Source organism: Dermacentor variabilis, chromosome 5, assembly GCF_050947875.1.
Source record: "Dermacentor variabilis isolate Ectoservices chromosome 5, ASM5094787v1, whole genome shotgun sequence".
NCBI classification, from domain to species: domain Eukaryota; kingdom Metazoa; phylum Arthropoda; class Arachnida; order Ixodida; family Ixodidae; genus Dermacentor; species Dermacentor variabilis.
The window spans coordinates 52,624,414-52,637,775 of NC_134572.1; the positions used below are offsets into that span (position 1 = coordinate 52,624,414).

The window sequence follows — 13,362 nt, forward strand, 5'->3', positions numbered from 1 at the left end:
CTACCTTTGTTTAAGCGTGTAGGTCCCGAGGTTAAGTGCACATTCAATTTCTCATTCTTTGTTGTTTTTGGTCATTTAGATTTAAGAAAGACGTTTCATCACTTATACATCCTCACCAACACATGGAGATGGCTATTCTTAGTACTAATTATATAGATGTGTGCGGAGAGAAAATGACAGCTTTGCCATCAAAATAATGAGGATGCCTAGATGCTGTTACCAGGCGACCAATATTACTTGAACAATGATGCGCCTGTCTCCTCTTCTTTATTTTATTATTGCTATAGTAAATATATGGAGACTTCAAGCGCACTTATGCCCTCGGCGTCAGCGTCGCCGTCGCCGTGAGGTTCCGTATAAAGTCCAAAGGCGATAACACTGTCGTCGCGCGCCCTACTCTGTATGTTCGAGTGAAAGCGCGAGGAGAGCCGACAATCGCGGCTCTATCTCGTCCGCGCGAAAAGGACGAAAGCGGATAGAAAGCGCGCCGTCTTCCGTCGCGCGCGAGGCATCCAATGTGAGGCACCCGGGGAAAGGGAGGTGGCATTCTACTGTGGCTGTAACTGTGCATGTGGCGGCTGCGCGTGGTCACGCGGCCGTATCTTGAGAGCGATCTGCGTCGAGGGCACACTCTAAGTGCGTCGGTGACTCGTAGCTTTGTGCGTGCTCTGTGTTATCGGTGTTCACTTGGCGTTGGAGCGATAGACAGCACGAAGATCACTTCGCTCGCTGATGCTGCCGCGCTTCCTCACGCAAAGGTTTTGACAGCGAGTGTCCGCGTTCATCAAGTGTGATGAGTTCACGTTTGCTGTGTGCGCTGACACCGTGCTTGTTAATTTAGTTAGCAAGCGAATGTTTAGAAGTTGATACGGTCGATAAAAGTACTATCCTCAGTTTGTATGTATGTCTGATAATTTTGCTATCGCAATCGATGCTTCCCCCTTTCCGATGAAACTGCGACTTCTTTTTTTTTTCATTTTGAGCATCTGGTAGGAGGCATGTATATTTCCTTTCCAAGGTCGGCCACTCGGCTCTCCGGATCAAGAAGGCGTTTAACTCATTCACCTGGATTCAGTCGTCCGTCACTTGGAATACCGATCACCGTGGTAACGAGATCAAAGCTGCTGCGATGGGAAATCGTACTCGGCACTTACACAAGACAAGTTGGGTGAATACCGGTCGAGATGCGTCGGAAGGACACAAGACACGGAAGAATGGCTGCGATATGATCGATTGGCTGATTCGAGCCGCATGCGAGGTTCATAGACCCACTCAGCTCGATCCGATTCACATGCGCGACACCTGCGTGAATTGACGCGCGCGAGTTATCTCACTTCAGGCGCTTGCGAGCAGCTGTTACGATTGAAGACGTTGTACTACATACATTCGTTGCAAGCAAAATGATAAGTATATTCCATTTCGGTAAAGGTATTGTCTTCCTTAATCGCCACTCAGCTGGTCACTTTCCAAGGGGAGTAACGACGTTTTCATTCTATCCTATACTTGGTTTCATCGCGACGTGCTTTACTACACCAATTGCTCTGCTGGGCAGAGTATTGTAGTACCTGGCTTTTGCGCCGCACTGCGGAGCAATACTGCAAGCTGGGGCTGAACTCACGTTCATGTTTATTTGCGAGTTCTATCATATATTAGTGGTGCTGACGCTAAACGCGGAACGCTCATAAAACGACGCTAATCCACAATTTCAGTTTCCTACTCTTATCTTTGCTGAATCTTGTCACACGACGCCCACTGCTGACGCAGAAAGGTGACTGCCCTATAAACTGCAATGCGCATGATTTAAGCACATAACTTTAAGAACTCAAACGTGCTTGAAGACCCATGACACGAGTTGCAGACTCGTGTCATGGGTCTTCGTTTCGCTAGTGTGTGTTGCTCTAAACGTTGTTCTGGCCTTTCCATCAAGCACGCGTGCACGATTGAATATTCATCTGTTACATCTTCATACTTAGTTACGCTGTTTTTCGCGCCTCGCTACTTTTCGCTCGGTGTGCAAGAAGCTTTACGCCGTTATCACTCCGGTAATGGCGTATATTCAACAACGTTCTCGGTTTTTTTCCGCCCTTGTAACGGTTGTACAATCGGCTGACCGTGTCGACAAATGAAATGAGGGAAGCGCAGCTAAGCGTACGCCCGGAAGGCTCGGTGCCTACGTGACGACCGACGCGTCCCCTTGCTCGGTCCTCCACCATTCTCTCATTGTTCGAAGACAGGGCAGCAGCCCCAGAGCGACGAGGTCGCTCCATTTCGCTGCCGTTGACGGCAGCCAACCCTCGGCAGCTGCTGCGTGACTACGGCGTCATTGTTGCACGTACACGTGACGCGATACGATGTGGCCGTTGCGATCGATGCCATCCATCGATGGAACTGGGCAGGGTGGCCGGATGCAGCCACAGAGGGAGAGCAAGTGGACAACCCTCGTCGCAAGAAGACCGGACAAGCGACCTCTTCACTAGCGCCTAGTAGCAAGCGGTATCTTCAGGAATCGAGCGTTCGTATTCAAGAGGCAGTTCGCGCTTCGTAACGAATAGAGCACTTCGTAACAAATATGTCCCTAGCCAGTCACAGTAGTAAACGAACAGTTGACGCCATTAGTTGACGAGTCACAGGTGCGACGACCGAGATGAACTTCTGATTCGTTAAGTTGTGGCCCCTCTAATTTAATGCATCACTGCGTTGGTCGTAAAGGCTACTCATACTGAGACGTTGAATTCGAATCCCCTATGCCAAGGTGTTGCGCGAGTTCACCTTATTCTCAATAACGGCGCCCCATAGACTTTTGGGGCCTGTACTGTACGTTTTTCTTGCAGCGCAACCGAGACATAAGCAGATGTCAGATGCGCACCCAAGAATCTTGCGTGCTTACGCAAGAGAAATGAGTGTTATTAACTCGCGCAACTGTCCACCTTACTATAACCAATGTAATAATGGTGGAGGCGGCAACTCCGATTTCTTACGAACGAAAAGCCTATAGTAATGGGATACTGATTCATTCTGTATTTAGAAGATGGCTCTGTCTGATGTAAAGCAGGACGAATTTCGTCACAAAGTTTTGGGAACTCGTTAGAAATGTGGAAACTCTGGAGAAAAAGAACGGCGAGCGCAAATATTTTGATAATTAGCGGCACTAGATACCTTGTAACTGGACAAGCGTAACAACGAAACCACTGCTGAGACTTAAATACAATATAATTTAATTGAATTGTGCACTTAAATAACAGTGTCCAGGAATATTCTCCTCTCGCTGATCGACACAAGATATCAATTGCTAAACGCCTTCATACCCCTACTTAGTTCGATCAGTCGGACACTGAGCCATATCGACAAGTGGGATTGCGCAGCTGCGGATACGGTGGTAGTGATCCTGATAACACGACTGTCGCACAATTTTATTTTCTAATACCATGTCACACATTGCGTTAGGAATGAGACAAGTATTCGATTTTCCAGTTGGCTCATGCTCAACACGACGAATATATTCTGCTCATTTGAAGTTAGCAACAGTGTTTGGCAGCGCAGCACCTTGTAAACCTGCTGACACTTGAACTATTATTTTACAGAATCACCAACTGCCGAGCCGCTGAAAGATCGCTTTGGTGGCCAAGCCCTATCGTCTTGCTGCTTCCTTCGAGGGAGCGCGTATCGGCATGCCGATTGCATCGTACTACGCCTGCGTGGTTTCCCAGCGTGGCCTTTAAAAGTTTTCCGAAGAGCATGAATCGGTCTCATTCGGAAGCAGCAACTTGCGGCCGCCTCTACACCTTCTGCCACTTGAACTGTTATCGTACAGGTCAGTGTGCTTCTACGAACTTTGCAGTACCTCGCTCACAATTTCCTGCCGTAACTGTTGCTGCATGCTCTTTAGAGTGCTTGCCTTACTTGAACTGGGCATAATTACCGTCTTGCTCTGCTTGGTTTTGTTGCGATGTTGCTTGATTTAATCTTGCACTGCTCGCTAAGCACGTCAGAGGAAATGACTAAGTCACCCTCAAAGTGTTTTTGTGCAAACTCTATTAGACCCATTACGAGTTCACTTCTGTGAGATAGCCTTGTTAAGCAGCAGGGCTCCATTCGTGAAGATTGAGTTTAAGGACAAGTAATTCTATAGGTTTACCCTATCAATTTCAAACTGCTGTATTAGAAGATCACCTTGCACAACCAGAAATAAATCAGTGATAGTACGGATGTTTCCGTCTGTGGAGAGACGGCAGGCGTGGACATTTTATCACCATCTCTGAATTTGTCTTATTCATTTCGACTACTCGACTTCACGCCTATCTTCCAAGCTGAATTATTGGCAATCGTTCCAGTTTTACGTAAATTTCCTTCATCTTTTTCAGCAGCCGTAATTTGAACAGATTGTCTGCCTGTCTGCTCTTCGCTAAGCATACATGCTTTATCAAACGCACTAGAAGCGTTCAATTCATTCGTCGCAAGACATTTACTCCTTGTTCGTTTGGTGTGGGTGTAGAATAAAAATTTTGGACTAAATGTACTCGCATAAGCATCGCATGATGGTCCAGTAATCCCTGTTTTACCATCATCTGCGTTTGTAACAGCGGCATTATTCAGAAAATTTGCAGCTGCCAATAACTTTGACAAACCTTGATTATCTGTCTCTGACTTTACGCGTCTATTTTCTTCTTTTTTTTTACAATAGATGGTGCTTCACTACAAAGGCTGTAGTATCGCTTACGAGACTACATTGTCGAATCCGCAGGTCTGGTTTGGTGATAGCACCAGTGTGTTTATTCTGCAGTGAGAATCAATCTCTAGAACATTCCTTCTTAGAATGTCGCCGTTTTAAGGTTGAAAGAAAAAGGTTGTTGGAAGAACCACTACATCAACTTGACTTGACGTTGACTCTCCTGATGCTCCTTTGCTTTGGTGCTACTGAGTCGGCTGTTATCCACAGGAACGTTTATAATGCCCTCTGCTATCTTCTGTGCGAGACAAAAAGAATTCAGTGCTCAGTTTTTCCGTTTAGCTTTCCTTTTAATTTTCACGATTTCGAGTTACCAGTACTGGTTGAAGTTATAATCCTCATCATTACTTTTTGAGGTCTTGCACCGCGTGATTCATAGCCGGTGCCCCACAGTGGATTGCGACAGGTCACTGAGAAACAAAAATTATGGCGATGCGTCTCACGAAGACAGGCAATAAATGATTGCTCGAAAGATTGCCCCCCGTTCTAGAGCTTGAATACTATTACCTGAACAATCGTTCTGCATAATTCTACAACGCATTATTTTGTAAATTGTGTATCTTTGCTTTGCACGATGCAATGCAGGATACGTGTATAGTAAAATCGAACATCAGCACTCAACTCGCATTATAACTGTTTGACGTCAGGAAACCTTAAGTACATTACATGCAGTCACAAGTCAACGTGAGCATGTTTCGATCACTGCCGCTCGATCAAGGTATCGATGGAGCGGTCGCGCCTCAATAAATAGGCTCTCGCATGTGAGTGGCAGAGTGTTAGTGTTTGTGAGTACATGCGTACGTATGGCGTGTGTCACGCACGATCAAAGGAGCGAAGAATACGCAGAACAGATTCTTGTATTATGTGACTATACAAGGGTGTCGGGCATCATTCGTCAACCTGGCGCCGCACCGACCGGTGCACATGAAAATTAAATGCTCTAGCACTCCCGGCGACGGACAAACAGCCGCCTAGACTATTTCTGGAGCAGTTAGTTGCTTTAAACTATAACAGCCCCAGGAAACGCTTCGCGCGCGCAGAATATCCTTTTATGAACGAGTGGTGATTATAAGGCTATGAAACGCTACGCGGCGTCAGTCTGGTGGCCCAGACGAACGTGGGAGACGGGGCGCGCAAGGATTAAATGGCCGACTGGGGCGCCTTATCGCAAGTCTTTGGTTACGCGCCGCCGATTGTCGGTTCAAAACACTCTGCCTTCCTTTAACTTTTTTTTTCGTTGTCGATATGCTTTTCAAAGCGAGTGTTCTGCGGTCACGCCGAAACAATTCAAGGATCACAGGAAAGCGCCGGCCCATTAAGAAACCTGTAGAAATTTACAAGTAGTCTTTACTGCTTTTAATCAGCATCGCCGACTCTTAATGTTCATCCCAGAACATCATGGTGGCAGAAGCAGACAATGGACGCAAACTTAACAGCGCGTAGAGAAACGTAAGATTCACTAAGGGGACCAAGTGCGTAATTTCGGCTCAAATTAACCTTTGCCATCAGACAGCGTCTGTCTTTGAGAAATCTCGGCGCACAATGGTATATGCCTATGCATGGCTAGGTAGTTTCGGTACAGTCATGTTCTGGGGTTCAACCAAAAAAACTAACAAGTCGTTCCTTCATGCTTCTTTAATTTTCTGCGCTGAAATCGCGAGAATAAAGCTCGCGTAAGTATACATATATTTAGTGCGGCGCCGCTCATCGCAATGTTTTATCCATCACGCCGGCTTAGCAGCTCTATGGCATTCAGCTGTTCCGGACGAAGAGTCTCGGTCGCAGAAGTCTCATCTGTAGGCACTGGGTGAACGCAAGCGTATACACGTGTGCTGTTAGTTAGGCGCAACTTAAAGGCGTTCCAGATGGCCTAAATTATCCCTGGCTGCAACGGCCGCGAAGCCACGTCGTAGACTTTGTGTAACTACAGAATTTCAAATATTGCTATTACGGTGTCTCTTAATTGCAGCTTTTAAAACAGCGCGCGCTAACTGCGCATGCGTATTGTGCCGAAACAACCGTGACCGCAGAGATCGCATGCATATAGTACATCACGCATTCTCTACCGGTGTACCAGCTTGTACGACCACTTGTGATGAAGTGAACAATGAACGCTTCATTGTGTGAGCCAGTGTCTGTGCAAAGTGTGAACTTATGTCCTCCTTGTCATCTTTCATTGCCCTTTCCCAGTGCAGAGTAGCCAACCGGGCTTAGCCCGGTGAACCTCCCTGCATTTCCCTTATTTCCTCTCTCTCTCTCTCTCTCTCTCTCTCTCTCTCTCTCTCTCTCTCTCTCTCTACGGCTACACACTCCAGCATGTGTTTGGTTCCACGTAAACGTTGTGCTCTTCTTGATGGTAGTGTAATCACTGGCTTCCTTCATATATATTTTTTTCATCCCTTTGTGTCCTGCGACGCAGGGTTGCAGAATGGATGTTCCCATCTGGCTATCCTCCCTGCCTTGTCTTTATCTGTCTCTGTGCTAACGGTACGCCGACACGTGCGCCGAGAGTTGAGATTTGTTGAGAAGTAAATAGCTATACCAGTGAATGCAACTGGCACTAAACCCAGGAAAAGGTCAAGATAACTCGATCTTTTCATAGGGAAGAATGATATTTCAGTTTTGTTAATATTCGTCCAAAGAAAAAATAAAATAAAAGTGAGATCGAAAAAAAACACATCTCGACATTCAATCAACCACCTCCTCATGAGGCTACGAAGTGCTTTTTACCAGCTAGCTGAAGTGGTGGATACCCCATCCTCCGCTATTCTCTTTGCGACTTTTTAACATGCATGAGCCGCCTGGCTGTCATAGAATTCATCATCATTGCAGTGGATGTGGAACATTGTCTTAAGTCGCAAAACATCGCATACTTGCACCACATATCGGCTTTGAGTCCCATCACCGACAAATAGTCGGACCACGGAAAAATCGCACACTTGCACATTGCACTCAGCAATGAAGGCTTGTGTGTGCAACAGTGCAAAGTGTGAACTTCTCTATTCCTTCTCTTCTTTGAATCTCCTTTCCCAGTGCAGAGTAGCCAACCGGGCTTAGCCCGGTGAACCTCCCTGCATTTCCCTTAGTTTCTCTCTCTCTCTCTCTCTCTCTCTCTCTCTCTCTCTCTCTCTCTCTCTCTCTCTTTGTTGAACGCGAAATCCCAAGATCGCTGCCGGAGAAAATGAAAAGGTCTCGCGTGCTTTCGTGTGGCGTTGCACGTAAATTATGCCGGCGTAGCACGTGATGCAGGGAGTCATATCCAACGTGCTCACAACGACAATAGGTTTTAGGAAAACTTGAACATAGTTGTATTGGTTTCAGATATTTCAGGGCCGCAGCTTCGTGCTGAACCAAGGCCTCCCCCTCCCATCCCCCGCCCCCGCACTTTCTTTATTTTTGGTTTGTTATTGCTTTTGTTTTAGTGGCATGTCTTTAAAGGAGTGGTTCGCAGCATTAGGTGGCATCCCTGTCGCACGGGAAATTAAATCGCGAAATACGGCGAAAAACACAGCTAGAATACCGTCACACTGCAAGAACACGTACAAAGTACTGCACACGAGTCCAGGAAGCCACATGAAATAGTACATGAACACGAACAAACATGCGTAAACATGTACGGTCACATAAACAAATAAAACTCTTGAGATTGTCCGAGAACATGCACAGTTTATAGTTTTGCAGAGAAGTGGACGAACGCAAGTACACATAATTGCCTAACGTACCGCATTTCAGCGATACGCCAGCCGAGATACCGACCTATTCGCTCGACGTTTCCTTCGGCCTGCCAGCCACATCGACACAGCCATCACCAGGAAAGGCTGATTTAAGCTGCCGACCCATCGACCTACACTTCAGTAGACACGGGAACAGCGCTTGTGGCACCACGCCTAATCGCCTTGTTTTCACTATGCAGGTGCGTATAATTGCCTCTCTTCATGCTAAAAAATCTGATAACCGCTACCTGGTACTGTTCCCGTGTCCACAGGTGTTATTTGACACAGTGCACGAATGTTTTTCTGTTATCCTACTGTTATTACGTTCGGGGGATGTCGAGACTAACCCTGGACCTAACACACGTTCTGAATCTCTGCTTGATATTGAATCGCTTTATTGAAATGAACGTTTTATTCAAACTGCTTAAGGATCTGCACATTCGATCGCTTCAAAATTCCAAAACACAAGCCGAACTAGCTGCTGACGTAAAGTCGATCAAAAATGGCCAGAAAAACATTGAAACAAAAATTACCGGTCTCCAAAATCGCTTAGATTTACTTGAAGAAAAATTTAAAACCGTCGACCAAGTAACCAAAGCAATCTCAGAAGTAAATGACAAGGTAAACAGTACGACCTGTCGCTTGGAAGCGCTTGACTTACACCTCGTTGACATTGAAGACAGATCGCGCCGTGATAACCTAATATTTCGCGGTATCCCTGACACAAAAGAATCATGGCAAGAAACCGAGACCAAGCTAATATCAACGATTAAATCATTCTTCGATACATTTCCTGATGACGCCCTCCATTGCGCACATCGCCTCGGCCCTTTCGATCCTAACAAGTGTCGCCCCATAGTTGCAAAGTTTTCACATTCGAAAACCCGGGAGAAAGTGTTCGCGCTGCGCGATCAATTCAAACAAAATAACCTTACTATTAGCGAAGACTTCTCGGTTCCCACCCGCGTTGCTCGCAAAAAGTTAATCGAGTTCGGTACCAGTCAACCCGGTTCCCCTAACTTTGAACTCCGCTACAATAAATTGTTTCTGAACAATAAATGTTATATTTACGACGCATCTACCGATAGCGTCCGTGAAAGAGCGCAGAGTGCATCTGGCACATTACAGAATCATTCGGTTCCACTACGTGCGTTACAATAGGGAAGCGTAAGGGGTAGTGGCCTAACATCACAAAAAGCTTTACCTTGCTTGCCTATTCTTTCTACAAATATAAGAAGTCTTGTAAATAAATTTCATTCTTTATCTTCGGCAATCGACACATGCGATGCAAAAATTATTGCCTTGACAGAAACTTGGCTTCCTGCACATGTGCGCGATTATGATACTTTCTGTGGCGCCGGCGATTTCGCTGTCTACCGCTGTGACCGATCTGCACGTCGAGGAGGAGGCGTCCTTCTCGCAATTTCCAAAGATATTCCATCAGTTCATATAAATATTAACACTGAACTTGAAACCACGTGGGCTTGCCTAACTCTCGGTCACACAAAGATAATCCTCGGCGTTTGCTACCGCTCACCCTCGTCATCTGCCACTTTCACTGAACAGCTACACGATGCTATTAATCTAATTTTTTCCCGTTTTCCTACAACACCGTTATTCTTGCTCGGCGATTTTAATTTTCCAAATTTAATATGGAATACGCATCCACCCACCGTAAAGCCTTTTTCCGTTCAGGCTAAAGATTTCTGTGAACTGTGTTCCCTATTTTCATTTTCCCAACTTGTGACTCAGCCTACCAGATCATCAGTCAGAACCGCTAATACGCTTGATTTAATCCTAACTAATCGACCAGAAATTGCTTCCTCTATAACATACCTACCTGGTATTAGCGACCATACCTTACTGACATTCGGTTTAAAAGTCTGCTATCCCAAAAGGATAAAAGTTAAGAAAGTAATACGCGATTACAAGAAAGCCAACTTTGAAGCCATTAACAATGAACTATCGTCATTTATTCAAACATTTTTTGTTGATTTTGAGAACCGTACGGTCCAGTCAAATTGGGATATATTTGTAGACCAAGTACGCCTATTAACTGAAAAGTTCATTCCTAATCGCATCATCACTTCTAATCCTCAATCTCCTTGGTATAACTCTTATATAAAGCGCCTATCTAACAGAAAAAAACGTCTCTATCGCTTAGCTAAATCATCTGCAAGTAAAAGAACTTGGAAAGCCTATAACGTTGCCAATCATCTATACTTAACTGCGCTAAAAAATGCTAAAGACCATTACTTATCCCATACATTACCTGACATGCTTACGACAGATATCCGAAAGTTTTGGCGCGTCATTAACCAGTCTTCTGATAGCTCGATCACCTTGAAAGATGAGTCTGGTGAATTTATTCCAAATGAAGCTTGCGCAAACATTCTCTGTGAATCATTTGCAAATAATTTTTCCACTTCATCGCACATTCATCAACCACACACAGAGCACTACAACTATCTCATTATGCAACCCATAGCTCTTGACTTTGCAGGTATTGCTAGGCTGATTGATGATTTGCCTTTAAACTCAGCTCCCGGTTATGATACCATTAATAGTAAGTTTTTGAAAAACACTAACACATACTGTTCTGTAATACTTGCTAATATTTTCCAGCAATCAATAAACACTTGTACTCTGCCTGCTCAATGGAAAATAGGGAAGGTGATTCCGTTGCATAAGTCTGGTAACAAAAACTCACCCCTGAATTACCGCCCGATTTCGCTTACCAGCACATGTTGCAAACTTCTTGAACATGTTATATTTACTAATCTCGTTAACTTTCTTGACTCGAACACATTTTTTACCTCTGCTCAACATGGTTTTCGCAAAACATTCTCATGTGAAATCCAACTAATATCTTTCACTCATAGATTACACTGTATTTTAGACCGCGCCTCCTGTGCCGACTGTATATTTTTAGACTTTAGCAAAGCATTCGACAAGGTTTGCCACAAACTGCTCCTATTCAAGCTGAGTCTTTTAAACCTCGACAGTAACCTGCTGAAATGGATTGAGTGTTTTCTTACTAACCGTCATCAATTTGTTACTGCGAATAATTATGATTCATCATTGACTGAGGTTCGTTCTGGTGTGCCTCAAGGATCAGTACTAGGGCCCCTACTTTTCCTGATTTATATTAATGACCTACCTTCTTCATTGACATCTCATATTCACTTGTTTGCCGACGATTGTGTGATATATCGTGAAATAATTACTAACGACGACACTAATGCTCTTCAGTCTGACTTGGACTATGTGATTGATTGGTGTAACACTTGGCTCATGGAACTTAATATTAATAAATGTAAAGTTATGCGCGTGCAGAGGAACACCAGTACTCTTCCTACTTACTATCTAGATAATATTCCTCTAGAACCCGTTAACTCATACAAATACTTAGGTGTTCATATAACAGCAAAACTAACCTGGAACATTCACACTCAGTACATAATAAGTAAAGCTAATAGCATGCTCGGTTACTTACGCCACAAGTTTTCCAAAGCTCCATCATCCTTAAAATTACTACTTTACCAGTCATTAGTGCGTCCTAAATTAGAATACGCTGCAGCTGTGTGGGACCCATACCATGAAAACCTCATTTCTTCACTCGAGCTTGTCCAAAATAACTCAGTCCGATTCATATTTTCAAATTATAACCGTACCGCTAGCGTAACATCAATGAAAGACAATCTATCTCTTCCATCACTTGCATCTCGTAGAACAATAGCACGTTTGACACTGTTTCACAAATTTTATTACCATTCCTCCCTTCACAGTAACTTCATTTCTCAACCTCATTACCTATCGAGCCGCATCGATCATCACCATAAGGTCAGACTTCAAACAGGCAACACTAACACTTTCAGTCAATCTTTCTTTCCCAGATCATCACGGCAGTGGAACCACCTTCCCTGTGAAATTGTATCTATTGTCGACAACAAACTGTTTCGTAAGGCTTTAGCTAACATTGTATAATTAGGAATTATTAACATGTTATTTCATTTACTTGCCGTACTTACAAGCGACTAAGGTCGACACTGATTAACATTGTAATAACAGGAATTATCAACATGCTACTTTTTTTACATTGTGTGTCGTACTTACAAATTTTGGGCAAGATATTACATAGTATTGTATAATTAGTAATTACTAACACACTGTATTGTTTATTTTCCGTACTTTATTGTTATACCTCCCGTTTTCCCACTCCCCTCTGTAATGCCTTCGGGCCTTGAGGGTACCATAAATAAATAAATAAATAAAATAAATAAATAAATAAATAACTACTTAACAACGTATTACAAGCATAGACTTACATGACACCTATGACATCTGCGCCATTGTGAATGTTGTATTAGAGGCCACGAAGGCTTGTTCGCAACCTCAGCTCCGAAGCGCAATGACAGTTTGTAGCGGAACCTGTTGGCAGAAAGTGAACTGCCCCGTTCTCCCGCAATCGCGTACGTACTGCGTCAGAAGCGTTCTTGGAGTCGCTGAAGACCGTCCCGTCGATAGCTCAGTTGGTAGAGCGGTGGACTGTAGAAGTCTCGGACAACGCTGTCATCCATAGGTCGCTGGTTCGAATCCGGCTCGACGGACGAAACTCTTTTTTTTTTTTTCGAACTGTTTATTCAAGTACCTTGATCTGATGAACATCTTGCCCTCCTAAACGAGAGAAAAAAGCGAAAAAAATTATTTCACAGAAGACACCCTGGTTTTTGAGTCCAAAGTCAAAATTTGTATTTTTTTTTCTAGCTTAAAAAAATTTGATAAGGCATCTATTCCTTTTGAAGGTGATTTAACAAACATCAATTCCTAAAGGTACAGAGCATAGCTCCTGGGGCCTAACCAATTTGTTGGTGTTGTGAATGATGACGATGTGGATTATGATGATTACACACTACAAGGACA

At 44.2% G+C, this 13,362-nt stretch overlaps 1 protein-coding gene and 1 non-coding gene across 2 annotated transcripts in view; both read left to right on the forward strand.

Annotated features, from left to right (window-relative positions):
• LOC142583529 (uncharacterized) overlaps positions 1–13,362 on the forward strand; it is a 383,537-nt gene that overhangs the window by 15,687 nt on the left and 354,488 nt on the right. The window contains exon 2 of the mRNA XM_075694017.1: positions 3,582–3,811. The gene's annotated coding sequence lies outside the window, so the exon portion shown is untranslated. The remainder of the gene's footprint in view (positions 1–3,581; positions 3,812–13,362) is intronic.
• Positions 12,957–13,049, forward strand: TRNAY-GUA (transfer RNA tyrosine (anticodon GUA)). Its single transcript has 2 exons — positions 12,957–12,993; positions 13,014–13,049. It is a non-coding gene; the product is annotated as a tRNA-Tyr (tRNA).